We start from the raw sequence: 19,625 nt of genomic DNA, 5'->3' as shown, positions 1-19,625 counted from the left end.
GGATCGTGGATCGTTTAGGAGCGTGAGGTCTGCAGTTCTATAACATTAAGTAGATCTTTCCCCCTCTTACTGTTGTGTGTGTATCCCCAAAGTTTGTGCGCTGCATTAAGGTCCCCCGAAACGGGGAGAGGAGAGCTACCAGCGAGTTTGAGGGCTTCGCACACCGTCTCTTGTATACCTGGTCGTTTTTTGGAGGGTCGGCAGTAGACGTTGAGAATAAAGATGCTCTCTTTGCATTTTGCTGTACGAGGAATGAGTTCCACTAGAGTGTGCTCACATTCCCTTTGTGGGGTAAGGTGCTGCACGGCGGCTATGTTACTCCTGACCAAGGTTGCCGTAGGTCTTCCAGACGGATCCATGTAAGTAACGTATCTTGGAAGCTTGGTTGGACCATTCGTCTCTTGGACTGAAATGATATCAGGTGGTGGTGAGAGTGTGCCGAGATACTGTTTTAGCGCTGCTGACTTGTGTTTGATTCCGCAGCAATTCCACTGGAGCAACGCGGTGAAATCCTGCCTATTTGGTAGCGCGCTCATGGAGGAATGAAACCAAATGCTTGCTTTCGGACGCTGGAGGGCGGGAATACGGAGCCTTCTGCGGAGACTGGTGCTTTCAACTGTCTCCATTCTGCCTTCTAGCCGGTCGATGCGAGTTCCGAGTTGGTCGACCCGACCTACAACTTGATCGTTTTGTATGCCGTTCTGGGCTACCTGAGCGGATAGCGCCTGTAGTTGTCGGTGAATTTGGTCAGTTTGGGTCTGTATCTGGGCCTGGAGCGACTTGAGTAGGTCTTCGAGGGAGGTTTTGCCTCCTTGGGACTGGTTTTGTTGCGAGAAGGGGTCTGTGGTGGGCTCCGACGAAGTCTTGTTTTGGCCTATCGCTGCGCCTTCAGCTTTCGAAGAGAAACTCGCGCACTCGCCCTGAGTGGAAGGGACAGAGGGAGCTGTGTACATGACATTCGAGTTTTCTCCGGCGTTGCGTGAAAGACGTTAGCGTTAGCTGGGAGCGAATCGTCACGGGAGCTTTCTAGTTCTGCTAACCTTTTTTCTAATAACGCAATTATGGTCTGTTGTTACGCCAACTGTGCCCTAAAGGTGAACATTCTTGTCATGGGTGGGAATCTGTGTTTTTTGGTGGTGTGGGCGTGGGGTCGCGCCGAGCAGTGGGAGAACAACGCGAGCCCAGCCCACCTCTTTCTCGTCGTTCCCCGTCTTCCCGGTCTTCGGTGGACGGTTACGGGATTTGTACCTGGTGCTCGAATTTCCTCTCCTTCTCGCGGATGCGGTTTTGGATTGGTCGCGGGCCCGCCCCCACGGTGACTCGTGGTTCACTTGCCAGGCTCGCTGGTCTGGTTGTGAGGCTGGATGGCCCTGCTGCGATGCTGATCCGCTTGGAGTGCTAGTTGGTCCACCCGAGAGGCTCGCTCCTCCGTCCTCTTTCGCTCGAACTGCCGTTGACGAATAACGAAAGGCTCCCGGAAGCGCTTCGGGCAGCCCTTGGTGGCCGCAAGGTGACCCCCCCCCCCCCCCCCCGCATAGCGAGCAGGTGGCCTTGCAGTCATGTCCGGGTTTCGGGGCTTTGACCCCACACTGGTGGCACACACGTGTATTGGGCTGAGGACATGCCGTCGCTCGATGCCCTATGAAAACGGAGGTGAAGTGAAAACCATCAGCGAAGTGTTTTTCTCATGTAGGACACGTTGGTGAATATTTTATCCATGAGTATACTGCTCAGTTCTTGATGCAAGCATGTAATGCCAGTTAGGCAAATAACAACAAAGGCGGTGAGTGTCATTCGTTGCTAGGAAGTTCAGTGAAGGATGCTGTGAAATATCATCCACATCATCATCAGCCTTTCTGCACCCACTGCAGAGCAAAGGCCACTCCTATAGATCTCCACATATCGTGATCTTGTTCTAACTGCGACCAATTTATCCCGAAAACTTCTTCATGCCATCTGCCCATCTAACTTTCTGCCGCTCCCTGTCACGCTTGTCTTCTCTAAAGAGCCACTCTGTTACCCTTAATGACCAACGGTCATCTTACCTTCGCATTAAATGCCCCGCTCACCCCCATTTCTTCTTAATTTCTATTATGTCCTTAACAAGCGTTTATTCTCTGGCCCACTCCACTCTCTTCTTGTCCCTCAACGTTTCACCTATCATCTTCTGCTCCATTGTTCGCTGAGTCCTCCTCAATTGAAGTTGAACTCTTTTACTGAGCCTCCAAGTTTCTGCCCGTAGGTGAGTACCGGTAATAAGCAGCTGTTATACACATTCCTATTCAGCGACACTGTTGGGCTGTCATTGATTATCTGAGAATGCCTGCCGAATGCACTTCTTCCGATTCTTATCCTTCTAATGATCTCTGCCTCATGGTTGGGATCCGGGGTCCCTACATGGCCTGAGAAGATATATTGTCTTACCACTTCCACTGGCTCGGCAACCAGCTGAATCCGCTGTGATCTCCCGAGGCTATGGAGCATTGGTTTAGTTTTCTGCATATTAATTTTCAGGCCCACGATTCTACTCGGCTTGTAGAGGGCGGTAATCATGCTTTGCAATTCCTCCCCCGAGTTACTTAACAAGGCAACGTCATCAGCAAATCTGAGGTTACTGAGGTATTCTTCATTAACCCTTACTCCCACCTGTTCCTAATCCAATGTTCTGAATACTTCTTGTAAACATGCTGTCAACAACATTGGGGAAATGGTGTCGGCTTGTCTGGCGCCCTCCCTTATGGGTATTTTACTGCTCTCTTTATGGAGGACTATGGTAGCTGTGGGCCCATTGTAGATGTACTCAAGGGTTCTTATGTACTGCCCGTATACACCCCGATCCCGCAATACCTGAATGTCTGCCGATGTTTCGACTGAGATAACTGCTTTCCCAAAATCTGTGAAGGCTTGGATCCTGTAATCGCAGTTCTGAGAGCTTGCAAAAGAGTTGCGCATGTGTGTTTGGGATGTGCTGAGAAAGCCGAACCTGATAAATGCTCGCGAGGGGGGGGGGGGTGCACTGCCGATTACGAGTTCTCAGAATACATTGAGCTGATCAGTGAGCGGGACACCGCTAAGCGTCAGGCTGCAGTGGCTGAGCGCCAGCGACAATTACGGGACAGAGAAATTGAAGTGGATTGGGAAAAGCTTCAGCTGGAAGGAAGGCGACGAGAACAGGAACAAGAGCACCAAAAGTGAGACCACGAGCTCCAGCTCGAGCGAAACAGACTCCAACGAGAGGAAAAGAAGCGGGAGCGGGAAATTCAACTCGAGAAGAGCAAAAGCCGAGCTGGAAAAATTCGACCACCTTCGCAATTGAGATGCGAAGACTGTAGAAACAGCGGTGCACGTAATGTTCGCTGTGCCCTACCTTTACCTTGGCTTTTACTAGGTCTGCCCCTTTCTTAAGACACAGATATTTAAAAAGCGCAGCTTCTTTCATGCAAACTGAACTAAATGGATGTCCCCGATCCACCCTCCTAAAGTACAAAATCCAAAGTGCCAAAGTCCGATGCCAACGCCCGTGCTACGAACCCAAAGGAAATGCTAGCCCCCAATGTAAACATAGAAATCATTGATGATGTATTCATTGATTGCAGGAACCTTATGTTTCATTGGGATATCCGACAACGACCACTGAAACAAGAACTACCAGACAGGCCCCACGGCATCCGCTTTCTGCCAGTGCTGAATTATGGGGGTCCCATACGACATGACCATGGTTCTAGGCCTCCATAGTATATGGAGAACAAGTATGGCTGTGAGTCATGCTGATGTGACTGCGCGACCTGTGCGCGAGAATTCCATCGAAAGTGTTGCATATCTACGGGATGTGCATCGCACTCAGGCGGTTTATTAGTTCTCGATAATCTTATCTTCCTATCTTATCTTCTCTTATTGGTTAGTTTCTCTTTAAAAATTGTTTTATGTAAACGCGTCGGTAGGAAAATCACTGATGTGTCAGTTTAGTGCTTTTGTTAAGTACAGCCTCCCAAATGTTTAATAATATAGCGGGAATGACGACCGACCGGCATGTCAGCGCCTTATCACGGTGTTCAGCAGCGAAATAGGCGAGAGTACGCGCACGCGCCTAGGGCCATCTGCTGTACCAGTGTTGTCTGCTACGCTGTTTCCTTGAGAATGGTACACCACCTGTCACTGCATCTGAACGACTTTGCCCCACGCTGCTTAGCTACCTGTGGTGATAGCGAAACGGCCTTGCAAGATAAGAAAAACAGCGGGTGTGTTGCCGAGAAGAACAGCGGAGCAGACGACGCTCCCACAACAGATAGTTCCATGCGCGTGCGCGTACCCTCGCCTATTTTGCCGGTGAACACCGTGATAAGGCGCTGACATGCCGATCGGTCGTCGCTCAGGCTGTACCTGTTTTGCGCCTAAGCAGGCAAGAAAGAAAGGAGCGATGACAGCCCAATTTGATAGACGCCGGTTTCGTCGCTAGTTCACCCAACTGCCCACACTTCCCGGCAATGGAGACACTCGCGCATGCTCTGTGCGAATAGCAATTGGGGAATTCTGTAAGAAATGCAGGCATAGCGACGACAGTTTTTCACTCTCTGAAGAATTATAGGCTATGGAGGATGGATATTAACCCGGATCTCTCACGCTGGTTATGTCGTAACCCTCATCTGATAACCCGCATTTCGTAGTGTTCCTACGAGACGCATGCATGTCTGGATGTCAGGATAGGGTGAAGCAAGGCTCGTTTTTTTTAACAGAAAAGGCCGATGTTTTTTTCACTCCTGTGAGTATATGATGGACATAAATTGAGCAGTATAGTGAGTGTAGCGGCCCGAGTCGCGGCGGAAGTTTTGTAATTGGGTCAGCTCTGTCTTTTTCGGGCAACAACGTAAGCCATATCAATTGGCATAGTTCTGCAGAAACAAATAGCCACTGTCCGGAATTGTCTGATGTGGGAATTGAGGTGAAGTGCTTCGTTGTGAGACACGTAAGTGTCGTGCTTACCGCTTCCGTCAAGCAGAACCTGTACAGAAAAAGGCACCTTAGTATTGGTTGTTGGAACAGGCTGCAGTCTTCGTCTTGGCCGAGGCACTCGCACAAAATTACACCGCCACTCGTGTGAAACAAGTTCGTGGCGGCTTTGAAGTGAAATTGCCTTTTTTGGGACTCACGTTCGGCAGCCTGCTTTTTACCTCGCGGATAGGTAAATACGTCGCTGATAGCATAATCGGAAGTTTGAATACGCACTGAAAAATTTGGTTATTCCATCAATGTTATAATTCTCGGTTAGACATTCAATACACTAGATTATATTGTTTAGTTTAGGCCGGGGGGGGGGGGGGGTGTTGGAGGAGGAAACTTTCTTGGGCAAACGAGGTGGTGGCTGGAGCCGTTTCTCCTCGCGAGCTCTGGGAGGCAGCCCTGACCAGCTCTGATAAGACCAACTCCGCCTGATCCCTGGCCTGGCAATGCGGAGTCCAGAACTGGGAGCCCAACCCACACAACCGCCAACCAAGTTTATTCCCTTTCCCCCACGCCCTCTGGGTAGAGAACCTTGGCCAGGTTCCCCTGAAACACGGGCGCCGTCCGTGCCCGAGACAACGGAGTATCGTGGCCCTCAAGCAGGTAGCTGTTTAGCGCGCACTCTAACTTCTCAGGGAGGAAGGGGAGGAGGAGGAAGAAGGAAGCGAAGAGGAATAGGGTATATTGTCGTTAAAGCAGGCAGTAATGGGCCACGCCTCTCTCTCTGCATTTTAACCTGGTGACTCTCGCGTAACTATTTCTTTGAAGGGGGGATATTTTGGCCCAGGCTTTAATCCTCGCGAAACCTCTTTCTTCGGTTCGAAACTCGTCTGTGAAAGTGGCAATGCAAAAGCCTCTGTGTCAAGCCGTATTTGCAAATACTTTCTAACGGAAGGCGCCCCAAAGCTGTCAATGGCGTCAATGGTGGCTTCTCTGCAAAGCAGGCTCATGTACCACAAGCCATGCAACACAATGTCCGGTCGGTCTGCTTTGTGTAAGTGGACTGGTAGGGCCAACTAAACTAATGTCACATTACAATGTCGCACACTTAATACGAGCCGACGACTCGCAAACTGTCGTCGTGGTATGCGCTGTTGCAGAACTGTGCTCTTCCGTGCAATGCACAGCTGTTTTCATCCGGTAGCGAAACGTCAGAAGCGTGTGCCCACGTAATTTTTGAAGCAGACCATACATATCAGGGAGGGTCATTCGTGTAACTTCGTAGGTCGCTAGGTTTGTTCATTCGTGTACATTCCTTCGAAGCTCACCCGCTACCGTGCGGCACATTTGCTGGAGTGGAGAAGGAACAGCAAGTCTCACCAAAAGAATCTTTATTTCGCGCATGCAGGCGATGAATAAAAACAACAAAAAACTACAAAATTGATTCCTTATAAATTCGTCCATCATTCGTCATGAAGTTATCAAGGGATGAAGGCAAGGACCTGAAGAGAAAAACTGGCAGAGGGGGTAGAGCTATGGCATGAAAAGTCCAGTGCTTGCGGGAGTCCTCTAAAGGGATCGGCGCGTTCAAACACCCGGTCGATAGCCAGGTGCAGTCGTGATGCTTCCCGTCATCAGCATGGCTATAGGACGATTTGTTTCGTCGCCTCCTGAAAGGGCGATAAGAAAAGAGCATCGGTTCGCTTGAATTGAGCGCATGCTTTTAAAATTCTTCGGCCCACAAAAAATAGGAGCCGTTCGAATAATCCGCCACCCTTTCTCCGAACACGGAAGACGGGTGATGTTCTGCCAGACAAGTAAGTACACGTCTCTCCAAGAAGTAACCAACTATTTTTACCTATTACTCGCCTCGAACGTAACTAAGTACGTTTATCGTTACTCAGAATGGAAATCAACGGGTTCTGATGCTGTTGCAGAAATCCATACACTTCCGTAGAAATCTCGAAGTAGCTGCCTGTGAAAGTCAACATATGCGCTGTTTTCTAGACTCCCTGCAAAGACACCTCCGGGGCTGTTGAACGGACATACGTACGTTCTAAGGAAGTGCGCGTGGTGTATGCATTCGACACAGCCTCGTGTTTATCTGTTTCCAAAGTGCAGGAGTTCCATGCGAGATAACCAGTTCAACAGAGAGAACTTTGAGAATGTCACAAAATACTAAATTTCAGGCATCAGCCAGAGGAGGGGGCGGGAGGGGCATTTAATGTGGTCGTAACTTTGTGTCAATACGAAAACGTCTCCGTAAATTTTGAACCCCATCGTATATGTCCCGCCACGCCGCTTCTGCGAGGCCCCCGGGACGTTCTTTCATATGTTATGGGGCTGCACCCACGCCCCACTACATTTGCACGATCCCTCGCTTTCTTACGAGCTTTAGGGAAGAGCTCTGACCAGCTCCGACTTCAATGGTCAGCGCCTGCTGGTGTTGAGGGCTGTTGAGGCTGGGAGAGCTCTAGAGGTCTTGGACGCAGGACTCCTCCCCATTTTTTTCGCAATAAACACGTTTACTCTCTCTCTCTCCGTATCAATGGCAGAAGGCACAACAGCAAAAGATTCAGTGAAACCGAATTTTATCTAGTTGCCATAAATCTGACGACAGAAAATAAGTTTTGTGTTTTCGTTCCCCTCAGTGTACTCATGTGTTTGGGCAGAATATCGGACACTCGCCTGGCCATTGCAATTTAAACCGCAATAGCCATAGGCCATGCCTGGTTCAAGACAAGGTTGTGTCAGCTGAGTTGCACACGTTTTAAAGCAAAATTTTGAACCTCTACTATCCAAAGGTTTAGTCGTGCTGTGCGCGACATGAAACTCCCAACCTGCAGCTAAATATGTATCTGTTTGTTTTATGGTGCAAGGGCAACGATAGCCAAAGTGCGCCAACCTGGAAAAATAAAAAACTGGCACCGCCAGGGATCGAACCTGGTCGCGAAGAGAAGCTACGCACACACGTGGAGACAGGGGACAGACGCTGATTTTGATTCAGCGGCTGAGGAGGAGGAGGGCGCATTTCGGGGGTGAGACATGAAACAAGAGTGAGGGGGAGGCAGTGAGAGAGATGAGGCAGGAGCCGCGCGTGCCGCGCTGCTTCCTCACCCTTCGGAAGACGCTCCTCTCCGTTTTATTTCTGCCGACACACGGCCCCGCCGCTCGAGCCCTGCCGTGGCCGACGCTGCTGCGGTCGGGACGCCACCACCGCGATTCTCAGGTAACGGCTGGCAGAATCTCTGGTTTCGCTCTTTGTAGGCCCACGTGTGTGAATTCAAGTGACGTCGCATGGGCAATTGTTGTGGGCGTCGTTTGCATGGAGGTTTGCTTTCCAAGCACTTTCACAGCGCCGTCGATTGGAGCCAATTTTGTCTCAAAAAGTAACTAAATATTAGCGCTCATTAATGGATAACAAGAATACGGAAAATGTGTAGCTCATTTTCTTTACGGGAAAGTGACTTACTAGCTATTGCGAGTAATGCGTTAAGGAACGACTGCAGTGGCCAACCACCGTTTTCCAAAACAAGAAAATACTTTACGAGCTCACAAGAATTACAGAGATAGGGAACACGGCACGGTTACCTTAGCGCGAACACGTGATAGTTTGTCTTCGAGCATGTGTGCAGAAAGTGGAGAGGCGAAAGGAGCCGCTTAATATAGGCTTCATGAAACCGTGTTAAGAAGTTGGGATCGGCTGGTAAGCGGATGAGTTTTTAGGGGCGCAGCACCTCAGTGGCTCGGGTGGTTGGCGTCTCCTGTCGTCGTCTCATGTCGCGTAAATCAAGTTAAACGATGGTCAAAAAACAAGTGTATAATGGGTAAAACCTATTCAGAACAAACTCCCATGATTTAAACTAATTTCAAACACCGGAATAATCGCGATTTTATTGCACTATTAAAGGGGCACTGACACAAAAATTTTGCATCTTGTTTTTTTTTGTTGCGATAAGTAGCTAGTGACCTACTTATAACCTGTGGAAACCTCATTTGCTTCAGCGTGCGACGGTTGTTTAAAGGAACACTGAAGTGAATTTGTCAAGCTCCCGTTTTTACTTGCACTGCGTAGACTGGCTCAAATTAGCACACTTTTCATCGTTTATCCGGTTGACACATCGGTAATTATTTTACAAAGCGCGAAAGAAGAAAAACTACCATGCGCGGTTTGCGGCGGCCGCACCAACTAAGGCTGTGACGTTGAGAGGAGGGGCGCCGTGATTGGACGATGCCCAAGGTTAGCAATCACACAAGTTTCGGTTTCGGTTTCGGTTCTGTAAAACATAACCAATGGCTTTGTTGGATGGGCATTCTCAATATCTCAGTAATCATCGTACCGCGCTTCTGCCATGTTGTCGGCTGTAAAATGCACAAGATAAGCCTCCCAGGACGGCTTGTAGTCGTAGCATTCACTAGCCGAGACCTACGCAGTGCATGAACGCCCTCCGCGTACCCGCAGACGCCCAAATGTCATGCGCTTTTCCCCCATATTTGGAGCTTGCCTCCCTCATGCCTGTATCGTAAAAAGCGTGCTCGCACCAGGCCAAGGGTCTGTTCATTCTGGCCTGTGCCCACTGCCTGCAAGCAGTCGGTGCTTATGGCAACAGCACGCCAACGAGAACTCGCTAGCGCGCCAGTGCCAGCCTGCGCGCGTTTTGTGAACTAGTTCGTGTAGCCATGAACGTTGCGGCCCCAAAAAAGGTGAACTCAATATAGAAAACATCGGCGGAAAACAAAAAAGTTAACTTACAAAAAAAAAAAAGCACGTACCCGCGGGGATTCGAACTCGTGACTCGCAAAACATTTACGGTGAATTCCTAGCGCCCCAGACTGCTAGGCTACGGAGTTTTTTTTCTTTTTTTTTTCTTTATTACATGGGAAAATACGCTCAGACGTTGCAGTAGGAGGAATACAAGCAAACAAAAGAATACCCTGAAGTTATGAGAAGCAAATATACATCAAAATTCAGGCAAACACACACAAGCGTTCAAAAGAGGGAACCAGTCGGGTGGTTGGTCAAGCGAACTATACACACTATGTACAAATGCCACAGTTTCTCGGAAATGAGACTTAGTTGATCTTGGAGGCTCAGCATGCCTATCACATAAGCGGCATCGCCACAGACTGTACAAACCAATTAACACGAACATGTCATAAGGTGGCTCACCAGGATAGTCGAATGGCAAAAATCGGATAGAGAAAGGCGTAATATCCATGTCTTTTTTGAGCGTTCGCTGTAGAATGTCCCAGAAAAAGACAGCATCTCTGCAGTCTACAAAGCAGTGATCAATTGTCTCTGGTCGAGTACAGAGCCGACAGTCTGTCGACCAAGCTATAAACAGACCCCGATCTTTCATCCAAGTTTTAACAGGGAGCGTGCCAGTGTGTAATTTAAAGAAAAATGTTTTAACGCCTGGCGGAACACACATTTTACACACTCTATTGAGGACATCCTGGTACGGACACTGTAGGTATAGAACACGATATAAAGGTGTGGGAAAAAGCCCAGAAACCAGGGCATCAGAAATAGACTCGCGCGTAGCAGTAAATATGTACTCAAGGCTAAACCGAGCCTGTAAGAAGCGAATTGTGTCAACCACTTCTTTGAGGAAACCTCGCGGGCTTCGGGCTGCGTCCACAGACAGCGAAGACGCCACAATATCAGGGAGAAAATGTGCAAGCGGGACGCGAAAGCCTTGCTAATATAGGGTATATATTGTACAACCGGTTTACACTTTTATTTAGTTTTGGCATTTCAAGCCGCTTAGGTGACTATTTGTTGTACTGCGATCGTGCAGTAAGCGTCGCCCGAGTTTCCACAGTAGCTCACGTCTAGCAATTGCATTTCGTAGACGGAAAAGCGTTCGCAGATGCGTAGTCGTGCTGCTGACCGCTGTGCTTGTTCGCCCAGCGCAAAAAAGTGCTTCCCGCGCCCTAGTTTTACGCTGTACGGTAAAAATATCAGTTGATTTTATTTGCTTAGTACATATATTGACTTTGCTGACTCTTCTCCCGCCTTCAAGAGGCCTTATATTTTCCTACTGGCGTACCAGTCAGCGAAGCGTCGCATGTGCAGCGCTTGTGTGAAGCGACCTTGACTTGGAGCTAGATACAGTGTACAAACAAACCAAGTAAAGAAAGGCACATTCTTCCATTCACAAACGTGTCCTGGCTTCGTTTCAACTAAGCGAACGAATTGCGACCAAGCAATTTTTTTTTAACCTCCTTGATTGCGACGACCCGCCGGCGGCCGGCGGACGAAACGCTGGGCCGACTGACTCTGTCGGCCGGGGAGCCGTGCAGTAGCGCAGCCGTGGCGCAGCCAATTGCCAGCTCATCCCCTCCTGACGTCACACGAAAACGCCACAGAAAATGGGCGAGCGTAAAGAGAGGAGGACAGCGTTTTCGAATGAGTTTTTCTACTAAATAAAATCGCGTAAACGCGCCTAGAGTGGTCGAAACATGGCCTGGGGACTCCGGACTACAATTTGCGCTAGTAATCCCGCAATGTTTACATATCACTTCAGTGTCCCTTTAATTAGAGGCATTTTCAATGCGGCCAGTAACAGTTTCGGTTTCAGCGAGTGCCGCGAAACGATGGATTTTGTAGGTTTTGTGTTAACAAAGCTGACCACGTGACCGACAGAGGGATATCACAGAGCAGAGCCGCCGTAGCACTGTCGAATCCGCATCGACGGAAGTTTCTGCGAATGCCCCCACCGCCCCACGTACTGATCTCGTGAGGCGCTTAATTAAAAAGCGACCGTGGATGTGACGCAGGCGCTGCGAGTGCAAATGCTACCGCGGTTAAAGAACGACGCGCGACGCTCGAGACGGTGGGTGACAAGACGCGCGCTGGGAGCAGCCGGCCGGTCTGCCTACAGGTCCGCCTACAGATGTGTTCGGCTTAGCACTGCGGCGGATTTTCGAGTGCCGCTCTCGTAAGCGGTGCAGATGACAATTTTTAATGCAACCCGCCATCGCATCATTAACTCCTTTCTCATGTAAGCCACCATGGTCGGGACTTGGGGACAATTTCGTACAGCGGTAACAAGCTATCACTCGAGCCACCTGCGCCGGCCTGGGCCACTTCGCGGCCGTGGCCGCCGCCTGCACAGCGACCGTGCGGCTTGCTCAGTGGGCTTTTCGTGCCTCCGGCGCGTTTTCGCATCCAATGGTAATAAACAGTAATAGAAACAGAGTGCCTGGAATCGCTGTAGAACTTTGGTCGCGGCCAGCTGCCCGATGAGCTGACGAAATCACGGCGCCTCCGCCGCCAACGATCGGGTCGTTCGTTCTCGAGAGCAGAAGCTCCGCCCTCCGGCCCTCCGATTGGAGCGGCGAGCCGAGCGAGCCGGCGAAAAACGACGGCAGCGCGGAAGCGGCGAACACAAACTCGTGACGTTGTTTATTTACACAATATCCTCGGGATATCGATTGCGCGTGGTCCTCTGGTGGCTGCTCGGTTGCGTTTCGCACACTTTAAAATTGATTTTAAATATGTTCTAGGCTGTATTCGCCGCTGATATTTTGCAGATGATGTATATGTGTTCCCACCAATCTATCTCCGAAGTTATCTCGCCTTCAAAATTTTGTGTCAGTGCCCCTTTAATAAAAATTTGTTAAATTCCGTGTCTAAATTGATTTCAAATGCCAGGTTTTCTCTTGTAAAGCATAGTTTTTATCATGCTTCGGCGCGTGGCACAAATACAACTTACTGCCAGGCTGTCTCTCTTTTAATTGCTTAAATCCGGTTCACCGCAAGAGAGGGCGCCACCACCTCAGCAACCGTGCGATTGCTCCTCCCACCTGCGCTTCTCCGGCGACCAATCAGCGCTCGTCGAGTGGCAAGAGCGAGACTTATTATATTTGAATACCCTTATACACTGCATGCTTCGCCAAAGATTTCAGGTTAGGGGAATTGGCCCGGGATTTTTATATTTCCCTCAGACTCGCATCCCAGCCTACCTCACCTCCGACCCCTCGTTCCCGCTTCAATTGAGACGCGTCAGAGACTAGACACGCAACACTGCTTTCTAATAGCTCGTTAATCACACTTCTTAACATATTTACCCTAACATCACCAGCGAAACGTTGAAACTAGCAAGCCGTCCTTTTTCTATGCCAACGAATAAACACAAAGTCAAAGCCCCTTTCTTCAGAGGAAGATGGCAAATGCGAAGCTTTCTCCCGTGCAATTCCGTGCAATTCCAATATCAAAACTGCTTCGACCGTGTGCACACGGCGCAATCGGATAGACTTCGGCTTCACGAGGCGAGTCCCAGCTTCGGTTCGGACTGCGGGAAGGGTTTTTTAAAGGAAAGCTTTACTACTTTCGTCCAGCGATTTTGTGAGGGATGCGTAAATGACCTTTTGATCGGAGGTACACCCCCAGCGAAACACCCCTCGAAGCGCATCACGTGATTCACCGGGCCCGCTGCTGGCGCCTGCGGGCGCCGACAGCGGTCGCCACCGCCGCTGCGGCCGAGGCAGCCGAGCACCCCCGCAGACTCCAATGCATGCGGCGCTGGGTCGTTTCGGGCAACGTGACTCGTCTCGCGCCCGGAGAAGAGGAACAGTGCGTTCGCCATAAATGAACGCCGCGATCGCCCGGCCTTTTTCTCTGAGCGTCGCACGGAACCGAACGGCTTTGAGACGTGGTCGGCAACACAGCTAAATCAAAGGTTAACCAAGCGAAACCAAGAATCAACCAGACTAAGCCAAGCTTTTGCTGTGCATATCCAAGGTTAGCGGAGCTAAGCCGCAGCCATTTTTTTTTCTGGAGCACTTCGCATTTCATCATCATCAGCATCGTCGTCATGAGCCCTTTATGGAAACCCAATGTGCAAAGCTGACTTTCCTGCAGTGCGTTTTTGTGTTACGATCTACGGCACAGGTGATGCATAGAAAGCTCAGCTTCGCAAGATGAAGCTATGGCCGTGGCGATGACGTCAGTATCGTAGCGGCGCTTGGCGGCCTTCGCGATGGATGGGAACTTTCCTTGCACTCACGTGACTCACACGCTACTGACGGTGGAAGAAATTGAGGAAACGAAAAGCAACAGAGGTTCAAATACAATTATGAACCCAGTCATTTGGGGAAAGAATATTTTAATAAGGCACAAAACACATAAAATGGCCAACATTAACGAAATTTTAATCTGCCATCGATGCTCTTAATACGTTTTGGGCTAGATCAGGCAAAATATACAAAGCATCTTCGACGTAATTGATGCAATCACCAAGCACATTGAAAAAACCTAGACGTATGCCCAAAGAGAAATTGAAATTGGAATAATAATATGGCCAAGGAAGGCATTGGTGAAGTTGCCCCACTCTGTATGAACCAAAGGATATGCTTTAGACAGGCCGTATAAAGCGAGGAGTGACAAGAAGTTGCCAACCACAATCATAAACTTAGAAATTTGCAGCCCAAAATGGCATCTGAAAACTCCAGATATGTCAGTTGTGAATTCTAGAGGGCCACGTACTATATTCGGCCGAAATAGGCTTCGATGAGGACGATGGCTGTAGGTAGTTTTTGTTAAATACCCACGGAGACGGTGCATGTCATGCTTGCGGGGCGCGGTACGAATTGACCCATTGTGGCCCGTTGACCCATACACTACCGGACACGTTTAAGTGTCAACGTGGCCTTCAAGTACCTTCATTCAAAGCACTGCACTATTCCACAATAACGGGTTGGTTAACGACAAAGATGGGTATTTTGGCAGCAATGTGAGGCGCGCACAGAAAAAAGCTGTGGAATACATTTCTTTTGGTGTATTCACTTGACTGCGCATCATCATGGCTTAATGCACGACAGTAAGAAAGCATATCTGGCAGCTCGCACTCATACTTCAACCGCACAGTGCACCATATTGCTACGTGCTGCCGCTTTTTAATCGCCTGAAGACGCCTGCAAGGCCAGTGCCGCACGTCAAACGGATCCTTCAACCTCGTGAGCGGGCCCCGCTGTCCAGTGGGTGCCTGTCATCGCCTTTGCTCCATGGTGCCATTAGGGAAGGCCTCGGCGTAAAAATGACGTCAGTGCATAGTCACCAACACGTCCCGAAATCACTACCCAGAGACACTGATTCTGGACCTTCACAAGACCAACCTCCCCAGAAGAAGCGGGCTGTCGGCGAGGGGCAAGAGGACGCTGCTACGGTGGCCGAAGAAGTCGAGGCAATGGATGAAGCTGCATTTACAGTGGTCAAGTATAAAAAAGCGCCACCGGTAGGAATACCGGTGACGTTCCAGCCAACGCAACCAGGAAGCTCCCTTTGGAGGGTGAATCCGAACCTTTTAGCCGCAGCAGTCGTCACGTCGGCTCAAGAAAAAGTACTTACACATCGCCTAAACAAGGATGGAAGCCTCGTCATCACGGTACCAACACTTTCTGTGGCCAATAGGCTATTACAAGTCACGGAAGTCGCTGGTATGGCCGTCCGAGTTTCGGTTCCGCGCTCTTACTCAGCGACGTTTGGCAAGATTCACGGTGTGCCCCGAGAGTACACCGGCAATAAACTACTCGTGTATCTGCAGGACCAAGGCATCATATCTGCCAGGCGACAGGTGTCCTACGTCCCCGATGAAAATGGTACAGTCAAAGAGACGCGACGTGGCACAGTGATTCTGGAGTTCGCGAGTGACTCCCGTTGCCTAAGCGGGTATACCTTGGGTTTTGTAGCTACCCCATAGATGAAAATATGGGTGTAGCTACGCAGTGCTTCAAGTGCCAGCGACACGGACACGTTGACAAGCACTGCAATGGTCCTGTGCGTTGCAAAGTGTGTGCTGGGCCGCATTCTCACAAGGACTGCACATCAAGGTCCCATCCACGGTGTGCAAATTGTAATGGATCGCATCCGGCATCATACGGATCGTGTCCAAAGAAAAAAGCTGCTACCCTCGCTCGAGCCATAGACCATGTGCAAGGTAAACGCCCAGGACGACATGACCCACCCCCAAACCCGGAAATGGTGTTTACGTCAACGAACTCACTTCAAACAGGTCAGTCATCGCACACCAAGACGGCACCTAACAAGTCAGGCACCCCTCTTCGAGCAGAACAGTCGTCGCAATTCAAGTCGACACCTAACAAGTCATACGGAATGTCTGTTCAGAAGAACGCCAAGTCGCTGTCATCAGAAGACATACAATAAAAGTCCACGACTCACTCTGAACATGCCAGCTCCTCCAGGACCCTGCGGACATGGAACGACCATCGAAACATGACGACAGTCAGCCCTCCCACTACTGACCTCGAGCAGGTTCTAATACCAATGCAGTTCGCTGCTGTCAAGGCTATCGTCCGTTCACTTCCATCTTCCGGAAGCCTCCCCGAAGTCGAAGCTGTGTTTCCATTGGAGCAGTTGGTGAAGGCCTCCATCTCAGAGCAGCGCCGTTCGTCTGGAAGCACGCTATAACAACGCAAGCTGCAGGCACTTGGGAGTCACTTCAAACCAATTACAGGAAGTCAACAATTTTTCAGTGGAATGCTCGTGGCTTGCGGTCTAAGCTTGCAGACTTTCGTTACCTTATTACCACCTACCGCTTTCCTTTCGTTGTCATCTCAGAGTCTCGTGCGGGTGAGGAATTTCGTATGAACGGTCATCAACTATTGCACTCGAGGCGATTTAATGGGCCAAGCAGGCTATTTGTCGCTTTTCGTGATGACATGCCCTTTGTTGAAGTTGACGTCACGCCACACGACACAAATGAGTATGTATGTGGGGCTAGTGTAATCGGCCGTCAACGCTTCACTTTAATATCCGCCTACCTCGAGCCAGGTGCTGCCTTCGACGTGTCTCGGCTGGATAATCTCATAAAAATTACGTCCGCTCCCTACATTATTTGTGGGGATTTCAATGCACACAATGTAATGTGGGGGAGCACGCACACGAGCGCAAGAGGGCAGAAGCTTGCTGACTTGTTAATTAATTACGGTATTGAACCACTCAATGATGGAAGCATCACATACCTCAAGTCCCCCACCGTCACCAGCTGCATCGATCTATCATTCGTCTCCGCACCATTGTCTCGACGATTTACATGGACCACTGACGTGGAAATGAGGGGAAGTGACCATTACCCCATTTTGATAACCGCCCTCGACGTCTCGGAGACCTCTCGCTCTATGAAAGTGAAATGTACGAACTGGGATGCATTTACGAGTGCTTCAAGTAGACGTGTGACAGCTGTGACTGGAGATGACGAACTCGTTGATTCGATTGCATCTTGTTTGCGGGACACCACGCGCTGCGTAACCCATCGCCAGGACATACCAGAAAAGGATGCAGAGTACCAGAGGTTATACGCCATACGAAGGCGGGCGGAGAGGAAGGCGTTGCGTCCCAAAACCATGAAGGACCTGCGAGCTTCTCGGCGAGCGCAAAGGCATGTCAGACGGCACCTGAACAAGCTGCGCCAGCAACGTTCGAAGAGCTTCTGCGCTACGCTGAACGTCAGACAGCCTCTGACACGCATATGGCGAATTGTGAATGGAATGCGAAAATGCACCCAGCAGCTGCACCCGTTCATTGCCCTCTCCCTGCACGAGCGCGCAACTTTGTAAGAAGTGGCCGAAGAGTATTATAAATTTCTTTAATCATCAACAATGCCTCCGCAACGAGTCGTATGTGCCTCTTCCTCCGTTACCGCGAAAGTGTTAGAGCCAGCCCTTGATCTTCTATTCACTATAGAAGAGCTTTCTTCGGCTATCTTTGATGCGAACAAGCGCTCCACACCAGGCCATGACGGCGTCAGCTACTAAGCCATAGCGCATCTATCTCGGTCCTCTAAACTCCGTCTACTGGAATTCTACAATTCAACATGGCCAAAAAAGTAAAGTTCCCGCCGAGTGGAAGCTTGCAAAAACTGTGCCGCTGTTAAAACCTGGGAAAACGCCAACCAGTTATCCATCGTTCCGACCTATCGCCTTGCTGTATCGGAAAGCTATTGGAAAAGATGATACATACCAAGATGGCATGGTTTCTCGAGAACAGAAGGGCTTATCCCCAGGAAATGAATGGTTTTCGTCAGAACAGATCAGCGATAGACAATATCATTGTTCTAGTGTCCTCACTGGAAGAATTACTTAGTTCTGGATGCATACCAACCGCAATTTTCCTGGACATAAAGGCCGCGTTTGATTCAGTCCTACCCACAGCAATTCTTGCCGCTCTTGAAGATCATGGCTTTGGGGGCAAGTTATACGCATGGATAGCGGGCTACCTTGATGGTCGACACCTTTTCATGACCACTCCGGAAAGCTCAACTTCGCATTACGCCGTGGAAAAAGGTGTACCACAAGGTGCCGTACTAAGTCCGGACCTGTTCAATCTGACCCTCATTTCATTCAAAAGAATCCTTCCGCGTGGAGTTAAGATCACGCTGTCCGCAGATTATATCTGTGTGTGGTGTGCTTCTCGTTCCCGACGATGTACACAGCAGTGATTACAGAGAGCCCTGTACAACATTTCTAACTAGCTCGCAGCCCGCTGCCTTCAACTTACTCCAGATAAGAGCGTGGTCATGGCGTTCACATGTAAAAATATAGATCGCTATCCATTGATACTGGGCGGGCGCATACTTTCGTATGCACGAGTTAAAAAATTTCTAGGACTTTTAATAGACCGCAACTTGGCCTGGTCACCCGAAGCCAAACGGATACGGAGCTGCATTTATTCGGCCGCTCAGGTCTTTAAATGTCTTGCGGGTCCTCGATGGGGCAGTGATTGCCATTCAATGGTCAAGCTGCACAAGAGCTATGTGGATGGAGTGCGGCGTTACAGCCTCCCTATCCTGCATAAAATATCTGAGACAAGCAAGAAAAGCATTGAGGCAGCCAGAAACAAAAACCTACGCACGTGTCTTGGACTTCCGAAGGGATCTTCGAGCGTTGGAACCGTGGCAGAGGCGAGACCATTCGAGTGCACTTGAGGCATCGTTTACACGCAAGAAGTCATTTCTTAAGTCGTGTCCCCTCCAAGTGCAGCAGCTCCGGATTCGCCCAGACCATTCATAGCATACCACTGTCTGTTCCAACCCAGCCCTGACCAATAATTCCGCCGCATTTCCCTCCGTGGAACGTTGCTCCCCTACAAATTGAATGTGGTATCCCAGGAATTGGCCCCAAGAAGACTATGCCTCAGTCAGAAATCCTCCACATCGTTTTAGACTACATGTATAGAGCGCATTCAGCAAGAACATTCATATTCACCGATGGTTCATCAACCATGCATACCTCTTCTTCAGGTCTATACATACCACAAACTGGTGAAATGCTTTCATTTCGTCTGGAGCGACGAACATCTTCGACAGCGGCTGAGCTCTACGCTCTGAAGGAGGCAATCGTTTACATCCTGCGCCATTAGCCGCACCAATGGAGTATCTTCACGGCCTCCAAGGCAGCTCTGCAAATTCTATGTAGGAGAAGAAGATTTTCCCCCCACAAAATCGCAGCCTGTGATATACCATACATTCACCATCTTGCCTGGTCTACCGGACACAACATTAAATCGCAGTGGGTACCTGGACACAGCGGCATCAAGGTAACCAAAAAGCCGATGAAGCGGCCCGTAAGGGCCTGCTTTACCGAAAATACCCCAAGGTGTATTTCACAAAAACAGAAGCTTCTGCCATGGCTCACCACTTTGCGGTGACTGAAAGAAGCCGTTT

Source organism: Haemaphysalis longicornis, unplaced genomic scaffold (assembly GCF_048455015.1).
Source record: "Haemaphysalis longicornis isolate Haplotype H1 unplaced genomic scaffold, Haemaphysalis longicornis Haplotype H1 scaffold_29, whole genome shotgun sequence".
In the NCBI taxonomy this organism is placed as follows: Eukaryota; Metazoa; Arthropoda; class Arachnida; order Ixodida; family Ixodidae; genus Haemaphysalis; species Haemaphysalis longicornis.
This window is presented reverse-complemented; position numbering follows the sequence as displayed.